This window comes from Eleutherodactylus coqui, chromosome 13 (genome assembly GCF_035609145.1).
Source record: "Eleutherodactylus coqui strain aEleCoq1 chromosome 13, aEleCoq1.hap1, whole genome shotgun sequence".
In the NCBI taxonomy this organism is placed as follows: domain Eukaryota; kingdom Metazoa; phylum Chordata; class Amphibia; order Anura; family Eleutherodactylidae; genus Eleutherodactylus; species Eleutherodactylus coqui.
In genome coordinates this window covers 67,616,973-67,631,358 of record NC_089849.1, presented here as the reverse complement: position 1 = coordinate 67,631,358, position 14,386 = coordinate 67,616,973, and the positions used below count along the sequence as shown (strand labels likewise).

Genomic DNA, 14,386 nt, shown 5'->3' with positions numbered 1-14,386 from the left:
GGGGGCCCTGTTACAGGTTTTGCATGGGGGCCCAGGAGCTTCAAGTTACGCCTCTGAGCGAATCCACAGCATTTTCAGAATGAAATTAGGGTCCTTTTACGTGGACCGATTGCCGAGAATCGCTGCTACAGGGACAAACGATTGTTAGTGCGATCACTTGTCCCCATAAGCCAGCCAGCTCTCCAACTCCTTGTTCACATGGGAAGATGCACAACGATCACCATAAATGTGTTCCCTCATTCATCAGCTGATCACTGATTCTTTTTTAAGAATGTTCGTGCCCTATAATCGGGTCTTTAGGAACCAGGCTGAAGTGTAAGATTTCAGAGCTTGTTCACCAGTTTAAAGGGCCACCGGTAGCGCGACCCTCAGTATACATTAGTGAGCTAGTGTTACCTTCGTTAGTTATTCCTTTTTTTTTTAAACTCCTGGCCTCTTTTTCCTCAGATGGTCATATGATCTGAATTCTGACCAGATCAGATTTACTTGGGGTTATACTGTCTGAAACTAGTCAGACAGTGTTACTCCAAAGTGAAAAAATATCACTCTTTAGATGGGGCCTGATAAACATCAGACGGGGCTGCACCACATGAAAGTGGCTGGGTATTATTGTATCTTGACGCCACTGGAAGCTAGGGGTTTGACAGGAGGAACGCCCGTCACACCCCTAGCTTCCGATAGGGTGAAGGTAAGAAGGTGCTAGCAGCGCTGCAGGGTTAGCCAGAGGGTTCTATAGTTCTTAGCCTTACATTATTACCTGTAAATGCTGGCATGTTACTGCTGTCATAATGTAAGGCTAAGAAGAATAGTAACCCTCATCCTAAGCCTGCAGCGCTGGGACAAATCAATGCAAATGCTGTAGCGTGCGTGCTCCGTCCCGCTCACCATTTCAGCCATGAGGCCATGGCCGCCTGGCGGCTCACGCCTCCGTCCTGGGCAGCCGCTCTCAGCTTCGTTCCACCGGCCGCATCAGTGCTCCCTCAGGGCTGCTCCCGGAAGAGCAGAGTCACTTGCCTTGTGGCTTCCTGCTGCCAAAGCCCCACTCTGCTTGTACAGTCAGGGGGATTCCGCCCACCGCTGGGGAAGCCACTCGCGGCTGCAGCCGCTGTATGGCTTTTCTACAAATCTTTAGTGCCGTTCCAAGACCTGCAGCCGAAGACGCTGTCCAGCCAATCAGCTACACCCCCCCCCCCCCCCCGTCAATCTTGGCCCCTCCAGGAATTCCTGGTGGTGTCAAGATACAATAATACCGGCTGGAATTCCCAGATGAGTCCTCCGGGAGTGTAACAGGCAATCAGGGGAGGGGGGCAGGAATAAAAAAAACGTGTTTTCACTGGAGTGGTCCTTTAACGTTTAAAAGAGTGCTCCAATCATATGTGAAAAATCATAAGGAAATGTGAATTTCTATAAATATCAATTTTTTAATCCTCATTCTGTTTTTGTTTTTTTTTCATTGGTTGTAATATTTGGTCATTTCCTATCTCCGCATGTTATGTATTCTCCTCAATACTCTGTATCTGCAGAGGACAATCACAGCTGAGCGCTGCAGGCTGAGATCCTACAGAACTACGTGGAAACGTAATCTTCTGGCGCGTCTCCTGCTACTTACTGCTATTTTGGTGCCATTTACCAAGTTCCTCTCCTGTTACAGTGCAATGAAATGTCTCCATTCATGTATGGCCAGGTGAAATGAGAACAACGCCCATGACTGTAATTTGCGCGTGCTGACAGAGCAAGAAGCCAAGTGAATTGTTCCTCTTGTGCGCAGTAGCTTGAGAGATTACATGCCATTGTGTCAGAGTACATAGGTTGATCTCTCTGCTTAGAGCCCTTTTAGGTGGAACGATATCATTCCCTTTTGCTCATTTGAATGACTAATAATCATTCAGTCTAAACGCACGCCAACGACTGAACGAACTAAACACTGGATCACAGAAAAAAAAATAATTCTGCTACTTGGGGTATTTCATGTATTTTATACTAAACCAAGGGTAGAGTCCAAATCTGTAGTCGGATTTTGCCTAGGACGTCTGAAGTTATACATTGTGTCATTGGCTATTCATACAGATGCGAGAAAGAAAAAAAAAATCCAGATGAGAATGCATTGCTAATACGCTGCTAACAAGTTCAGCATGGTTGTCAGCCTCGATGGCTGCCAAGAAAGTTTTGCACAACTAGCACAAATGCATCTCAAGCAGTGAGCTCAAGCACGCTCAGCTTGGATCTGAAGGTGTCATCAGGCATCCATTCACAGATTTCAGGTCCAATAAACATTCCTGCATGTAGTTTGGCTTCCATGTTGGTTTTTCCAAACTTGTCCTTCAGATACTGGAAACCATTTCCATTATGATCCATTGCCACGACAAAGTTTTCCATTCGGCCCGGCTTAATGTGAAGTGGTGGAAGGTGCACAACTAACGATGCATGTAGCACATTGTACCTGCCAACTGTGTGCTCAACTATGGATGGCCACTGTGTCACTTTGTAATGAGTGCCGTCATCAGGAATGTTCCATAGGCACAGAAAGCTCGTGTTTTGTGTACCCCAAGTGTAGACCCAACGGGAGGGCCACAACCTTTAGGTCATTGCAAATGTTCCAGTTATGAATAGTTGATCTGCATCAAAAGGAGTTCCATTGACTCGCATGTCCCATTCATTCCCACACCATGAGCTATGGGAGCAGAAGGCTTTCAATACAGCTTTCAGGCTAGCTTTGGCAGAGTCTGTGGTTGTGGTGAAGTGGTGGTACATTTGTGTAGTAAATTCCATTCCTGTAATCTGGAGGCTAACGATTCAGACTTCTCTTCTGATAAAGACCGGTCTCTCACTAGATCATCTAAATCAGATTGGCTCAGCAGGTGGGGCTTACCCGGTTCAGAGACTGGCTCAGAACATGCGTCAGCAGCATCATCATCCTCATGATCCCCACTGTCACTTTCAGAAGCACAAGGCAGAATTGGCCCTGTATCCTCAGCGTCATGGGGCCCCCGGCTTCAGAGCAGACACAATCAGGATGAACAATTTTTGACTTGTTCTTATTTAAAAATCCAGCAACATTAGTCATACAGGAATAGCCGTCCGGGTGATGAGCTTTTGGTTCACGCCAAATCATAGGCACAGCAAACAGCATAGCCTTCCTCTTGCCATTGAGCCACTGTGTGGGGCCAGAGTAGCACACGATGCAGCAGATGTGAGGTGCCCAGCTTTTGGTCTTGATTAGAGATGAGCGAGCTTACTCGTTTAGGGCGATTTCGCAATCGAGCACCACTTTTTTCGAGTAACTGACCACTTGGGCGAAAAGATTCGGGGGGCGCCGTGGGTGAGCGGGGGGTTGCAGAGGGGAGTAGGGGGGGGGGGGGAGAGAGCTCCCCCCTGTTCCCCTCTGTAACCCCCCCCCCCCCCCCCCGCTCCACCACGCCGCCCCCTCCGAATCTTTTCGTCCGAGTAGTCAGTTACTCGGAAAAAGCGGTGCTCGAGTGCAAAAACACCCGAACCGAGTACGCTCGCTCATCTCTAGTCTTGATCTACAACTTAACACTCAAAATAATACTTGTCAGCAATCTTCACTCTCTGTCAGGTTTTTGCACCGAACGCATGTGGGGTATTTAACAAAAATGTAGCGAAAAATTTCTGGATGGTTAACAGCACCACCTGCTCATCGTTAGGCTAAAACAGACATACTACTGTGTTTCGCCGAAAATAAGACCCTGTCTTATATTAATTTTTGCCCTAAAAGAGGCACTAGGTCTTATTTTGGGGGGATGTCATATTATATTTAACTAGTAGGCTCGGTCCAGGTCCCTCCTGCTGCTGAACTTCCTGCAGTCCTTGGTGCCCGTGCAACATCACTTCCCTATTATGGGATTCATATCAATATCCGCAACGAGATGGCTGTTGATTGGTTCTTCCACTGCTGCTCAGCCAGTCAATGCAGTACTGGATGAACCAATCATAGCCATCGCATTAGTTCATCCAGTGCTGCATTGATTGGCTGAGCAGTGGTCAATGAACCAATAACAGCCATTGCTTGCTGGAGGCAGGATTTATGAATCCTGTAACCAGGAAGTGATGTTGTACGAGCGCTGAGGACTGTGGGAAGCGTGCATGCTGGAGCTATGAAGAGGAGCCTGAGGAGGGACCTGGACCGAGTCTGCTAGGTAATGCATTCCTTTTTTTTATGTAGCGTAACTAGGGCTAATTTTCAGGGTGGGGTTTATATTTCAAGCCCCCTCGAAAATCGGTCTAGGGCTTATTTTCAGGGTAGGTCTTATTTTGGGGGAAACAGGGTAGCTGTATAGGAAAAATGTATTGTCAACTAGAAGCTTGCGCTTGGCCCATCACGCATTATATAGGCCTAGCAGCTGCTGACATCAGCTTACCAACATACTTGGATGTGCCCGGATCCTGCAGGAACCCGCTGCCGCCAGGATTTGTTGTAAACGAGGCGCTGGAAGGAACGATGCAGGTAATGGTGCAGCAATTATAATGGTGCCATGCATCAATACGTGGGCTGATCTAACAAGCTGTTGCCAAACTGCAGCCGGCCTATAACTAAAGATCTATCCCGGCCGATAGCAAACAATACAGAGTGGGATTAAAGCCTCTATTTCTGCAATCAAGCAGGAGCAGGTCGGGTTCTCAGCTGTCAGACACAGCCGCGGACCCAGAGAAGGTAGAAGTGGTTTTAAACCACTTCTATCTTCTCCTTTCAATGCTACATAGCGCTCAATGAGAGCTATGTAATAAAAAGTGAAAGCGGAAGTGTCAGTTTTGCTTCATGCGGCCCGGCGATCACGTGACCTCCAGGTGCCCCATGTCACAGCAGAGCTATAGGGTCTTAGCAGACCCTGATCAGCTCTGTTAATGACTGGTGTTTTCCTCTCTAACTCGGGCTCTATGGATGCCACAGCTACAGTTGAAATATTAAATGAATAATAACCAGAGGCCTTATATGACGTCATGGGGGCCATAGATGGTAAACAAGAAAGAAGCTAAAGAAAAAAAAAATTAAAAATTTACAGAACAAAATAAAAATATGCATATAAATAGAAAAGACCCACTGCCAACCAAAACCATCGCTGTATTCAACCTGTAATCCAAAAACTATACATGTTATATATCAAAATGTCCAAAACAAAATGAGCAACCAATCCTGTACTTTGTTAGCAAAAATATACTAATTTTAAAAAGAAAACCTAAATTCAAAATTTTTTAAAGCTTTTCACCCCTAATAAAATAAAAACTAAAAAAGAAAAAAAAACTGAAACAAAATATATAAATTGCCCTATGTGTCACAGGAAAAAAAACGGGCTGCACGAGGGCGAACGAGCATCATAACGGACATCATTTTCGCGTTCAAATGATCATCGTGTGGCATAAACGGACCCCTATAGAGTAGGTCTTCCGAGGGTCTCTGCCTAGGGGGGAGGTCTTGGTTAGCTGAGAAGAAAGAATTTGTCTGGTAGGCAGCAGAAGGTCGCAGGCTGACTGGGGGGTTAGTAGTTCCCTTTAGGAATGTTTTGTACCGTCTGAAAGTACAATTGAAATTGGCGATTGCTGCGACGCTACGTGGAAGACCGAAGGTACATACAGAAATGGCCTTCTACATGGCCGATGATTGGAGTAGATTGTTCATGTGCCCAAACATCGGGCTGTGTGAAGAACGATCACCTGAAGCAAATACTCGCTTGTTGGGTGACAGTATTTTCGAGTCGTCATCATCGTGTGAATAGGGGACCTGCTGCCGACAGCGATGAAGCAGGACGGGAAATATACGATGTTATGAATGATCATTCGTCCACACAGGCTGATTCAGCATGTATGATGAAGGCCAGCCAAAGGCAACGGGCAGAATTCTCCCCCTACAGACCAGAACATCCGTGGTGCATGTCATCAACAGCACTGCTGCCATTTTTCGATATTTTGTAGACCATGTGGATTTTTTCTTGTTGCAGTAAGAGCCACTCCTGCCAAGAATGAGGCCAGGGTGACATTTTTGCAAGTCTATCGGCGGATTCAGCTCCATGTACATGTTGTGATTAGCACCGCTGTATGCGCCCGATCATAGGTACGATCATCCGGGTGCATACAGCGCCATTATTTTTGGTACCACGTTGCTATTTTAAGTAACTTTACACGGGGCAATAATTGCTGGAAACCACGATTTTTAGCAATAGTCGGCCCGTATGACCATGACCGCCAAAAGGGCGCTGAGCGAGAGATCGCTCATATTTGCTAGTCACTAAAAAGGAGCAACATCTCAGTGTAAACAGGAGTCACTTAAGCTTCGAGCGACTGCCTGCTCACAGTGATTGAAGGGGGGCGGCCAGACGAGATCTCCGGCCCGCTTCATTCACTGAACGACAATTGCTCCTGTGTGACAGCGCAGGCGGGGTAGTCGTAGACAGCTGTCAGCAGCTTATACATCCAACAGCTGTCTTGTGTAAAGGTCCCTTTAAATAGAGTGATGTGCTGCCAATGGAGGATTCTTGGTGCCACATAGAATTGTAATGACCCAAAAGGTGAGCGTTGCTTGATTGTCAGCATCTTCACATGTGGCAATCTTTGGATCAACGAATGTTCGCTTGATCATCTAGGCCAGCTACACATGAACAGATTTGCATTGCGGAATCTGTGGTCATCATCCGCAGCGAAAGCTGTTCGTTACATGCTATGTAAAAGTGATTTTTCCTGCACATGCACGGAATCGAACTTCCATTTTTGCAAGCAGAGGGGGAAAAAAAGTTTTAAAAAATTAAAAAAATCGCAGCATGCTCCATTTTTATGCGGATTCCACACGAACGGCTTCCATTGGAAGTCACCCGACCCGCGGACGTTCTGTATCATCGCCTAGCGACAGCGTGGGGGGGGGGGGGGGGAGAAAATCTGTACTGCGCATGTCCGACGGCGGGCCCCCGGATCCATCTACAATGCAGATTATCGATCCGTGATTCAGGTACACGCGACGCCGGCCGGGCGCAGGGTCAGCTCCTGCTGCGGGCTCCTGCATGCGGAATCCGACCTGTTCGCATGCAGATGGCCTGATCCAAGGCGCCGGCCTCTCAGTACAGTTTTGGTGGGGGCTGAGACGCTCATTGATCTTCGGGTAAGTAGATGTTTGAAGGAAGATCAATGTTTACAAGGAACACAAAGAAGTGATCCCTCTTGGAACATCAAAGACAAGAATGATACAAAAAATGTTATGACTACAGAAACAAAGTATACAAAGTAACAAACACCCAGCGAGTCATCACTACACAGTATAATGCTGCATTATCTACTATAGCCATAGTATACAGAGCTGCTGCCTGACACTGCCACAAAGTGAGGATCAGCCTTGGTGAACCTGTGAGAGTGTGTCCGTGCGTGTGTATGTATATTATATATACATACATACATACATACATTTCTACTAATAGCAGTTTATTAAGTAATTACTATACTATATTATATATACATCCCTTAGTAATTACCTAATAGACCGTTATTAGTAGAAAACCGTATTCTTTATATGGATAGAGGAGCAGCTGCCATCACAACAGTTATAAAACACCAGTGCCAAAAATGCTGCCGCTCTTCTATTGATGGGACACGTGAGCCACTCCTGGCATCTGCCTTCTCTTCTTCTGCTCTCTCATGCATCAGATATGGGAGACGGAAGAAGAGAACTGAGGAGGGTTGGTTTCACTGGAGCGTATTAAGGGGACACTTATGCATCTGTAATATGGACAAGTATCTCAGTCTGCTGTGGGCCAACTGGCCCAAACTCCGAGCCTCATATCCCCCTATGCTGCTTTCAGGGGGTCAACTGACCCAAACCCTGATGATGCTTTGAGCTCGCATCAGTAGACCCGCGGTCCGGCCCATAATACACTTTGTGAAGCCAGCCTACTGCTATAGCTTAGATCTTCAACCTGTGGCCTCTAGCTGTTGCAAAACTACAACTCCCAGCATGCCATGATGGCTGCACAGCTGCAGTTGGAGATGACTGTGGATTAGATAAAACATAAATATAGAATCATTAATTAAGGGGTTGTCTGGGACTTTCCTCATTAGTGACCTACCATCAGGATCAGTCATCAATAGTTAATCAGAAGGGGTGCAGCACTTGGGATCCCCACTGATCAGCTGACTCCTGGATAGCACAGTCAGCGCTGGGAGCAGATAGCGCCGTCCGTACTGCAGCGGCCTGGCTTGGTAGTGCAGGCACAGCTCCCACAATGCGAGGGGTGCCTGCAGTAACAGACCGGGCTGCAACAGTATAGACAGCACCTTCCCGGGAATCAGCTGATTGGTGGATATACTAAGGGCGCACCCCTGTCAGCTGACTAGGATAGGTCATCGATAATAAAAAGTCCTGGACAATCCCTTTAATTAAAGGGGTTGTGCCAAGATTGAAAAATTCCCCATGCACAGGATAAGTGATGACTGATGGGATATGTGCTGCCGCTGCATTCATCTCTGCGGAAAGTAGTGCAGCCGGCAGTGTTACATGGGACCCCCAGTCACTATCGGTGGGGGTCCCAGCAGTCACCACCTGTGCAGAGAGGAAACTTCCAATTTTGACACAACCCCCTTTATGGAATTGTAGGATGAGCAATTGTCCATCAGATGCCCAGAAGCAGCAGCTGCACCGATGATATCCCGCAGGGAGAGGACAATGCCCATATCTGCACTGCAGGTAATGGCAGCCGAATACAGCGCCGCCTATAGACTGCAAACTAGGAATGTCACAGTCCCTAAACAGAGGATTTAAAGGGGCTCCGCTGTGGCAGTGCGCGGTGCTACCGGGGAGGGGGCCGGGCACTGTGCGCGTACATACCGGGTCCTCCACACGGGGCTCCGCTGCTCGGCTGCACAAACTTCCCTGTAAGCCGAGGAGATAGCAGATCAAAGCGAGAGAGGACCTGCGATGATGTCACGGTCATGTGATCGGTCACGTGAGGGGAGGAGGGGGGCGAAGCGGGGGTTCTGGAGAGGACGGGCAGCACGTGACGGGCAGTATATACTGGGAGTTCTGGCTGTCTCCTGCTATTCTGCCCTGTTATGCATATACATTATATATATACATACACATATGAGTAGGCATGTATATATATATATATATATATATATATATATATATATATATATATATATATATATACACACACACACACACTCTTTCTCTTCCTCTGTTGCCCTATAAAAAGTCTCTCTGGCTACCTTTGTGTAGTTACTTCTTGTTGGGAGATTGTTGCCTAGTTTACAGAGGGGGCACATCACTGGAATAAAAGTAGCAGTATGGTCGCAACACCCCTGAGGGGTTCCCCCGGACACTCCACAGACGTGGGGAGCTGGGAGGGATAAGTGATGGCTTGTTACGGTGACACTTATCAAGCTCCTTTTCCAGAAGGATGACAGGTAGCCAAGGCCAGAGCAGGATTGCAGGCCACCGTTGACACCCTTAGGATAGGGAATGGCAATAAACAGGATGAAGGGGGTAGTAGTTGTCACGGGTGACGCCACTGTTCCCCAGGAACGATTAGGGGGTATTAGTGTATCTTGACGCCACCGGAAGTCTGGGTGGTGTCAAGATACCGGGTGCTTGACAGGGGGGTGACGCCCGCGTTTCTCATAGGCTTTAATAAGTCGCCCTCACAGCAGGTCCTGGAACTCAGCAATGCACAGCGGTCTCCTCCAGTGAGTATACTGCATGTGCTGCTGTCCCCGCTGTGACTATAGGTGTGCTACACACATCAGCACTGCAACGGCGGCTGCTTCATCCTGTGACTCTTCCTGGCGGCACTGTTCGTGGCGGCGCTTGTGGCCTCCTGGCACCAGCGGTAGACTGACATGGGGCAGCGCTGCAACGGCGGTGGCTTATTCCTGTGAGTCTTCCTGACGGCAGTGTACCCGGCAGCATCTGTGGCAGCGGCCTAACGGTAGCAGCGCTACAGTGACTGTGGCCAGTGCTGTACCCGCGGCAGTGTCCCCGGCGGCTTCTCCCTGTCACTCTTCCAGCACTCACTGTCCCCGGCGGCGGCAGCGGGCCCCTGTACTATCTTTACTTGAATGAAAACAATTGTACAAGATAGTGCAGGTAAAAGTATGCTGTTCAGAAATTAGACTCTAACACGGCTCTATTAGACTGGAAGACGCACGTGTGTAAATGAAGCCACAGAATGGCAGTACCTCCAGCCTACTCTCATAGACTTCTGGATGCATGATTGTGACAATTATTGGGTGTACCTCTACACGGTGATCCTGAATCTGGACAGCCGTGTAGGAAAATCAGACAATTAAGACTTGTTTGAGTACCTTTGCACTGGTGCTTTAATGCCGCGGGAATATGGCCATGTGATCTGATGCATTGGAATCCATCAGTGGTGGCAGATATACGCTCGTGTGAAAGAGCTCTAACGGTCGTCCATCCAGTTGTTGCCCCATAGGAAGGTGCAGGCAGTCAGACAACAAATGAGCAAATGTTAACTTGATCACATCTTTCATGCAGCAGGGTCGTACAGAGCTTGACACTGTTATTGGAATGAGCTGCACCCAGCGGAGCGCAGAAGCACATGGAATCCTCCAAGGACCAGATATACCCTGTTTCCCTGAAAATAAGACATACCCTGAAAATAAGACATAGCATGATTTTCCAGAATTTTTGAGAATGCAAAATGATTTTTCAGGCTTTTTGAGGATGCTTGAAATATAAGCCCTACTCCAAAATTAAGCCCTGCTAACAGTTAATTAAAAAAGTCAATTTAAATAGTGTCCAGGCAGCTATACATGTAAAAAAGTTAAACCTTTTTGAACAAAAATTAATATAAGACACTGTCTTATTTTCAGGGAAACAGGGTAGTAGAGGAAAAAGTCAGGCCAAGACCTTGAGCAGTGTATAGGGACTCCATTGTGACTGAGGCAGTCACTGAAGACGCCACACTTGGGAAAGATGCGGACGCACATGTGCAGGGTGTGCGGATGCTACAACATACATCTCTGCCATTATGGTTGGTTCCAACTCAGCTTTCCGTCCTCTATGCAAAAAACTGCATGGGAATGAAAGTCAAGACAGTACCATAGGGGAGAACGTGTGAGACGGAGACCTCTTTGGTCTTCATTTCACTTCGTTTCCATCCCTATCAGTCTTTAAAACTGGATAGAAAAGTGCCATCCTCGACATGTCAGACGGAAGCCTTGGACGGGCGCCAGAATGAGGTGTGATGGTAGCCTTATCTTGGTAAATGTGGGTCTTTGGTCTAAACTGCTCTTAAGCAACATCAGCACAAGAAGTATAGTTTGAGAGCGAAGCGGATTGAGTTTGCACAACCGTGCAACCCATCACAAGCACACCCCAGCGACCGGCAGCCTGATTAGCATCACAGGTTGGCACAACAGGTTCAGAGCAGATAGTGACGCAGCGTATAAAGTCCAAAAGCAGGTCTCGTGTGTTTATTCTGCATCCAGTCAGTGTAACGGACTTCAACACTTGAGGCGAAAACAGAAAGTAAATTCTGCTCTTGTGATCTCTAACAAGTACAGACAGTGATCCTTACTAAGATGGCACTGGACAGTAAGTGATGTCCTTCTACCTAGTCTACTACTCACTGCCTCTCCATAGACATGACAGCAGAGGTCTACCCCAGGCATGTCCCTTGTCAGAGAGACCTCACTCCTCTACATCCTTCTTTAACCCTTTGCAATCTAATTTTGGATTCACAGTTTCCTAGGCGGCTCTCTCTTTCTGCCATTATAAAATGGCGCCATCTACTGGCTAGAGCCAGTACTGCGGTATAGGACATGCTGGAGATGTCCATGACAACAGAGCAGCCAGTAATATAAAGTAAGAATACCCTGGCGGATGTCTTCCGACATCGGAGCTGTACAGCCTTCAATCAGAATGTCTGAAGACGTCAGACAGTGGATCGGAAAGGGTTAAGGGCCCGTCTAGTTCCCGTGCTATTAAGTGCTGATCAATACAATTGTTCGTCCCCGTAGAGCTGTCTTTGGTCCGCTGTACGTCTCCCTGCTTATATGGCGAGATGGGCAGATGACCAGTGAGCAATTTTTATCCTTACCTAAAAAAGATGTCGGACGATCTTGGTTGAGCATTAGCCTTTTTTACACGGCCCGATGATTGGATGAATGTAGATGCCCAATTATTGAGCCGTGTAAAAGGCCCTCGACCCCTTAGGGACACGGCCTATTTTGGCTCTAAGGACACGACAATTTTGGGGGGATTTTCATCTTCACATTTTAAAAGCCATATCTTTTTTATTTTTCTGTCAACATGGCCGTTGTTTTTTGCACGGCGAACTGTAGTTTTATTGGTACCATTTTTGTGTACATATAATGGATTGTAAAACTTAAAAAAAAATTAATAGGGCAGGGAGAAAAAACACATCAATTCTGCCATTGTTTTTTTTGTTGTTGTTTACAGCATTATTCATGCAGCATAAATGACAATTTTTTTCTGCGGGCTGGTGCGATTACAACGATACCAAAGTTATTACTTTTAGGTTTTTCCACTTTTGCAGATTAATAAGCTTTTTTTTCCCGTGGGCGGGGGGGGAGGGCTATATAATTTTTTTACATCGTTACATTCAAAGTCGCCTAACTTTTTCATGGACGGAGCTCCTTGAGCACGTGTCTTTTGCATGACAAGCTGTAGTTTTTGTTGGTACCATTTTGGGGTACCTATGGCTTTTTTGATCACTTTTATTCCCTTTTCTGGGGAGGAAGAATGATCAAAATAAGCATTTTGCCAATAGCTTTAAGAGTTTTTTTTTACAATTTTTGCTGTGCAGGATAAATAGGGTTTTCAATTTATTGAGCAGGTCATTATGGATACGATAATAAATATGTGGGGTTTTAATTTTGTTTTTACAAATAGGAAAGTGAGCAAAAAAGGGTTGTTTTTTTTTTACACTATTTTTATTCTCTTTCTACATTTTTTATGTCCCTGTAGGGGACTTGAACCATAAAAGCTCTGATCGCTATAATGCATTGCAGTTTATGTCCAGTTGGGTTAACTACCACACTGCCGGGACGTAAACGTACATCCTGTGACGTTAAGGGATGTAAGTGCTGGGTATTCTGGCACTGTATGATTGATGACCTATCCTGTAAAAGTGCTTTCCCTCTTGTGGCTGTTGATGTGCTGCTACCGGGGTATACATTAAACTCTGTAGATTTGCTTCTCTTGCACAATTTTGGTTTGAGAAAGGTCTGGATTTGCTCCAAAACATCATGAGACTCTCTGTGATTTCTCACTGACAGATTAATACATATATTTTGCATTTATTTGAATGGTGGATTATTTTACATTCTATACAGTACTGTGGAAAAGTGTGGAAACAATGCTGCAAGGTAAGAATTAGGGATGAGCGAGCATACTCAGATAAAGGAGTTACTCGAGTGAGCATCGCTCTTCTCGAGTAATTGCTTACTGGTCCGAGCAGGCTCGGAGGGGTGGGGCGGGGGTGAGAGTGAGAGAGATCCCCCCCCCCCCCCCCGAGCCTGCTCAGACCAGTAAGCAGTTACTCGAGAAGAGCGATGCTCACTCGAGTAACTCCTTTATCCGAGCGTGCTCCCTCATCTCTAGTAAGAATGCTTTCAAAATTGCTGCAATTTCAGCAAAGGGGTTGGGAATTTGGTCAGGAGTAATGGTGCCCTCAATCTGAGAAATACTGGCAGATACCATTCCACCATCCAATACTATCAGGGAGGACCCTGACTGACTCCAAACGTATTCTGCAGCAGGACAATGACCCGAAACCTACAGCCAGTGTCACTAAGGCTTCATTCACACGAGCGTATATCGGCCGCGCTTTCACGGCCAGCCGATATATGCTGCCCATCTGATGAAGGTAGTTCCTGAACTATCTTTCCTGCCCGGTGTAAAAGCACCCGGCTGGCCTAGATAGCTCATACGGTGCGCATTTCGGACAGGCGCTTTTATGCCGGGCAGGAAAGATAGTTCAGGAATTATCTTCCAAGCCAGGAATACGGCGGTGGCTCCTGTAGTCTCCTATGCGTGACTGCTAAACTACCACCCCCTTCCCTCCTCCTCTCCGCCCCATGCCGGGTGTTTGCAATGGGAGCAGGGTGGGAGCTAGCTGCTTAGCTCCCGCCCCACCCTCTCCCATTGCGGGCAGCCGACAAGGGGCAGAAAGGGGGCGGGAGCTTAGCACCCGTCGCACCCCCTCCCTTGCCAAGAGCCGGCGGAAAGGGGGAGGCAGTTTAGCAGAGCTAAACTGTCTCTCCCCGCCCAATGGCAATCTGGGTTCGGCGCAGGGAGATTATGTTGAAAAATAATGTATTTGACTGTTCTGAAAGTTGATTAAAATCAATTCTACAGCCAGAGTGCAGATAATTTTTGAATCACCGCCGTGTATCTTAAAGA

The 14,386-nt window shown here is 47.0% G+C and overlaps 1 protein-coding gene across 3 annotated transcripts in view; it reads right to left on the bottom strand.

Annotated features, from left to right (window-relative positions):
* Window positions 1-8,915, bottom strand: part of PRPSAP1 (phosphoribosyl pyrophosphate synthetase associated protein 1) — a 30,063-nt gene extending 21,148 nt beyond the window's left edge. For 2 of the 3 annotated variants that reach the window (XM_066586252.1, XM_066586254.1), the window contains exon 1: window positions 8,822-8,905. The gene's annotated coding sequence lies outside the window, so the exon portion shown is untranslated. Of the gene's footprint in view, window positions 1-8,821 lie in introns of all 3 variants that reach the window. The other variant, XM_066586253.1, reaches the window with a different exon arrangement.
* Between the last annotated feature and the right edge of the window lie 5,471 nt (window positions 8,916-14,386).